Here is a 6,043-nt window from a genome sequence, read left to right as displayed (position 1 = left end):
AGCATTTGTCAAATGGAATTGAACCAGACTGTTATTTGATAAACAATAAATCACATTTAATGGCCCATGAGGATAAAGGGAGAAGGGGATTAAATAATAAAAGAGGGAAAAAGAGGCAGGGACGTAGAACCCCCTCTACAAGTTGATATTGAGAAGAATGAATACCAAATATTGCAAACAATAAAGAATTGTTGGCTGCAGTGGGTACCTTATCCAAATTGATACCATATAAAGTACTCCAGTTGCTGTAGAAATGGCTCTTTCTTTTAGTTATTGTTTCTCTCACAGGCATTCAGTCTCAACAGCACTTTTGTCTGCTCTTCGTTCACAATGGGTACAATCCAGCAACCTGTTTGAGTGGGGCTTATGCTGAGTTCTTTCAAGCAATGTGGCTGGAATAAAGAATCCAGGGATGCTGTCTCAGAATGTTGTATAAGTGTGTGTAAGAGAGAGAGAGAGAGAGAGAGAGAGAGAGAGAGAGAGAGAGAGAGAGAGAGAGAGAGAGAGAGAGAGAGAGAGAGAGAGATTCTCATTGTGCTTGAAAAGAGGCCTATTTTGATGGCTGAAAATTAATTCTTCAGAAATATTTCACTGGCATTATATTATATCTGAAGTGGGAGCACAAAATAAGATATAGCAAGATTTGTGACCAGTTTTACCTGCTTCTTTTTGGAATGATAAGGGCAATGACAATTGAGAACCAAGTTTTCCTTTATTTACTTATCCTTCCCGCACTTGAAGGTTACAAGGCTTGAATGCCTCTAATACCCTGCCAGGCTGACACTATCAGGGTTGAAGTATGAGAAAATCTACACTCGTTTTTTTATTCTTCTGTTGTCCCCCATTCCTTTAAAAACACTATGCCTTTTCCTTTCAGTTGTTGGTATTTTTTATATGATCTCGAGGGTCTAGTATAAAATTTTGCCCAAATTAGAACAGTAGGAAGTTCTTGGGACTAAGTAAAAGCTAGAACAGAACAGAATGGGGTGGAATAGGAACTTCTCAATAAACACTGATTCCAAAAGCAGTCGGATGCAATGGACAACCACCAGACCAATATTTTAGACCTGGCACCTAAATAACATTACTCTTTCTTTAACCCTTTACTGCCTAAAACTCTGCTGGAATGAAACACAATGACCTGGAATGGTAACATCTGAGTAAGATAATCACACCAATTCATGACACAGGTGTGACTAGATGAAACAGATACAGTAAGCCACAAATCATCCTTGGGAACAATATTCCAGTACCCATTTCTGGAAAAAACCAGCCTGGAACAGTGGCTTTTGAGTAGAACAGGCCAACAAAATCCACCTGTCCCATCTGACCCGAGGTGACTGATACAACTGGCACCAAAACACCATCATAAATAACACTCCAGTACCTGATGTTTCGTAAATTGGTGTATCATTCCCCTCTTATTTGATGTGACATATGAATATCACTGTTCTGAGCTATTTTGTGCAATATGGGTTTTCTGACTAGAAAGGGTACCAGAATCTGGAGCTGTTTCATGGCTTGCTGTGTAAGTCAACTCTTGTCAGATGGAAAGGAAGAATTTCATTGGGCTGTTCTGCTTCAAAGTTGCTGTTCTAGTTTGCTCTCCTTACAATATAAATTTTTGTCTGGAGTGGGTAATGGAATATTGTTCCTGTGAGTGTTTGGTGGCTGGTTGCACCAGACCCCTCTAGTTGAATGGGATACATGAATTTTGTTAACTGTCATCCTGAAGGGAATTGACCAGTGTAGTGCTAGAGGTTCTATCCTGAGTCTGACATCATTCAACATTATATAAATGGTTTGGATTGTGTTGTAGGTATTTATTCATTTATTTTCTTCAGTTAAAATAAAGAAAGAAATAATTAGAAAAATGATTTTTATATTAAAATTCAAAGTATTTCAGTATAAATATCCCAATGAATTCAGAAAAATTGTCAAAGGAAAACTGGAAAAAAAATGAAACTAGAAAAAAAGTTAGATGACTTTAGAAAAATTGGATTTCTTTGGTTTGGTAGAATAGTGACACATAAAATGAAGATTTTACCAAAGATTTTTTTATTTATAATGCTACCTATAGAGGCAACTGAAGAAGATTGTCAAAATATGGTTAACTGAGATAAAGGGGGAGGGATTACTAAGAAGAGATGGTATAAAGTTCAAAAAGTAGGATTGGGAGTTCCTAATTTAAGGATCTACTATATAGCCAATTAAGTAAGACATATACTTGATATGTCTCAGTCCAATGAATTAATATGGTTGGATATGGAATCACAAGAGGGACAAGATTCTAGCTTTAACCTACTCCACAGACAGATGTGTACTAGACTGACATTTGAATTTTACATTTACACTGTGTTTTCCCACGGTCTTGTCAAAATTTCCTCTGCAGCACCTGAGGATAACGGGCTGGTTTAGGGATATGGAAGAAACCACATGGCGCACGCAGCTCTGTCCGTCAAAAGGGAGAGTGTGCAAGGGGTTGTCCCTACTTCCCTCTCTCTGAATTTGTTACCTGGGGCAGTTGTTTCACTTTACGTAATAGTAAGCCAGGCCCACTATTCCTTCATATGATGATGCATTAATTACCTCCGAAAGCCACCTAACCATCTCTCAGTCAAATGTTCTTGGCCAAAGATCAGGGAGACATACAGTAGTCTACATTTCACCAACCATTCCTCTCAGACTATGATAAGTAAAATCATCCAAAGGATCTGGTTATCTAGCAACTTCTAGTGTTTGTACAATATTGAAAGTAGCAGCCAGGTTGGACCAGATGCAAATGACGTTATCAGCTGGTTATTTAGCAAACAGAGCAGAGCAGACTGTTAAGGATTCTCTCCAGTGTCTTTGTGTTCTTCTAGGTATGTTCTCTACACTTCATTGAAAAATCTTATCATCATACCAGGGGACGAAAAATGCTTCATTCAGCAATAAACTGAATTTATTGCTGAATAGAGCAATTGTATCACTCTGTAGTGATAGATCCACATTGGGAAACTAAAGAAGTTCTTTAAATTGGGCAAAGCAGAAATCCAGCATATACTGAAAGGGTGATAACCAAATGGGTGAATTACCAGTGAGGGGGTGGAGTGAAAGCAATGAGGTCTAAATTGTTCTGATGTTTGTCCATTACTTCCCAATGTTTTGGCATCAGATTTTATTAAGAAGTTCCCATTCTGTTCTGTTCCATTCCGTTCTGGCTTTTACTTAGCCCCCCATTTATTTTAGGTTTGGATAATGTATCACAGCTATTTGTGGCTTTATAAACACCTTAAATAAGGTTTGTGGCTAGTTGATGACGTTTTGGAGCCAGGCATATGATGAGGTTGTGCCACAGTTCCTCATCATATTGTACAAACCTTATGGGAATACCAATAGGAGTTGAACCAATGAGTTACAAGTGACCCTCAAACCCACATTTCATGTATACTATGTGGGAACACGGTTACACTCTTGAGTATTGATATTTTCTAATTCCTTTTCAACAGTTTGGTGACTTGTCTGGAGGTATTTTGCAGGATTTGTTCAAGTTTTATGCCGTTCTCTTGTGAATCCAAAGGATTTTGCCTTAATTAATATCCAGTGAAAATAATGGGGGGGGGAATCAAGCAACACAATAAGAAATTTCAAACTTGCAATGAATAACAAATTGTTCTTTAAACAGGATTACAGAGTAAAAAGAATGAATTAATTTTAAAAAGTAACTTTGCAAGCTCTGTACATGCTGCTCATAGCAGAAGATGAGGGTTCAAATGATCTTTTCCTCTATAATCAGTGCACTTACTCCCCTCCGATCCATATTTATTTATATCCCGCCTATCTCGTCGTTATGACTTTCTTCTGGTCTCTGGGATGCAATTCCAGGGATCACAGAGTGTACTGTTGAGGTATGTTTTATGTCTTTTAAAGTTGGAAAATGCTTCTTCTTTTGTTTTTTTAAAAAGTCAAACAGCAGCATATTAAAAGAGAAAACCTGCTCCCAAGTATAAACAGAGTGTAAACCAAAAAGGCTACAAATACTGAGACGCTTGTCTCTGACATGTTACTATGTTCTTGAAGAAATCCCTTATTAGCATTTTTCTGTGGGGTGACATGTTCACATGCGTGATGATTTTCTTGGCATATAACATATGCAAATCCCTTTGAAGACCACTGGATTTCTTTCAGTTTTAAAATGCTTCAAAACACAATCAAAATTTCACAATTCTTCACAGAAGCTTGAAATTACAAACTGACAATGGGAATATTGACACAGCGAATCATAGTAATATGCAAATAAAATTTAATTAAAAAGAAGTCTTTTTTCCTTACTCAGCTATAAAACAATAATTATATTTTACAATTAGATTTACATATCTACATAAGAAACAAATGTACAACCCCCCCAAAAAAATACGTCACAAGGAAAGGGACCTGGAGCCTGTTATATAAATGAATTTCTTTTATTTTTACATGGCTTTGTCTACAAGTTCATGCTGTAATTTTTGCCCTGCTTCTCTCACTCAGAGTTTGTTATGCTTACTGTACAAAATGTTTACTATGCTTTAAGTGATTTCCAAGTAAACAGCTCAACACCCCCAATTTGTTTGATAATCTATGCCATGATTTTTCCTGATTTGATTATAAAATCAAAATTTAAAAGCCACAGGGAAAAGCTCATGTTCCGTATGTTCCCTGATACATTATAAATAGGCGAACTAAAGCAGCAGGCTTGAATAAATCTGGTGAGCAGTAAACTCTTTTGATTTCGAATGGATGTCGTGCAGGAGTGGTTTATCATTATTTCTGAGTGGCAATGTATCGGAAAGTCAATACACGTATGAATCAAACAAAGCTTTCACCACTCATGTCAGGCCTGGGATCCTCAGTGGCAAAAGCATAGCATGGTATGAAATGAAAGTCAAGGTGGTATAGTGTTTGGAATAACAGACTACAGCTGGAGAGGCTCTGAGCCAGCTCCTCTGACTGTTTCAGCGTGATCCACCTCATGGGGCAGTTGTGAGGATAGGTTTGAGCGCAGTACATTATGGCTGCTGACATCAGGATGCTGGAAGAAAAGCAAACACGTTGATCAAGGTTTGCAGGAGTGTAAATATATTATTTATTGTTTGTTCACATATTTTGTATCACAAAACTTTTTCTCAAGGCAGGGATCCAAGGCAGCTCACAAACTATATACAGTATATATATATATTGCAGTGAATTTTAGACATGGAACGAACTTCAACACTGCTTGGATTTACATCTGTGAATATGGTACTTTAGAGATGAACAAGTGGCACTGTTATGTGTCTGATTAAGTGCCCTGTTGCTCAACTGAGATGCAACCCAGCATTTCATCAATCAGCCACAATTGCCCAATGCATAAACATCAACAGGATGCCGGGCATCATTATTTATAGAAACATGAAAACGAGAGTTTTAGGAAAGCCATGTTCAATCAGAACAACACTGTGAGTATTCCAGAATTCTGTTCACACAGATGTCTATGGAAAACCTATAAAAGCCTATAAGTGTTGCTGTAAACAGAAACATATTGTTAGCACAAAAGTAGTAGTCAAGCCATCCTGAAGTTAAATTCCTGAAGGAGAATAAGTGGGTGCATTTAAGGATACCTCAGAGTCATTCTGTGAAATCTGAAGACTCTGTTGTCATTGGCAATACACTCACTGCAGATATAGATATATCACATACTTTCTGCAGAGAAGACTACTAAAATAATAAAAAAGTTAACTCTCTTTGTTGAGAAGTGATCTCTTAACAAAAACTATACTCTATTTGAACCACCAGAAAGAAAATCCTCTTTGAGTCTGTTCAGTATGGTAACTAAGCACAATAAATAATACAGTAGTTCCTCGACTTACGAACATCCCGACTTATGACCATTTCAAGTTACTACCAGCTCTGGATGCAAAATTTTGCTTCAACTTGCAGCCAGAGCTTCGAGTTACAACAACAAAAAAAGGCAGAGGAAAAAGGCGGGGAATTTCTAACTGTTGGTAGGTGAAGAGGCTGCTTCTTTGTAGCTCTTTCGCTCCAA

The sequence above is a fragment of the Pogona vitticeps genome, chromosome 1, assembly GCF_051106095.1.
Source record: "Pogona vitticeps strain Pit_001003342236 chromosome 1, PviZW2.1, whole genome shotgun sequence".
NCBI lineage: Eukaryota > Metazoa > Chordata > Lepidosauria > Squamata > Agamidae > Pogona > Pogona vitticeps.
The sequence above is the reverse complement of the archived record's forward strand: the minus strand, read 5'-3'. Positions refer to the sequence as shown.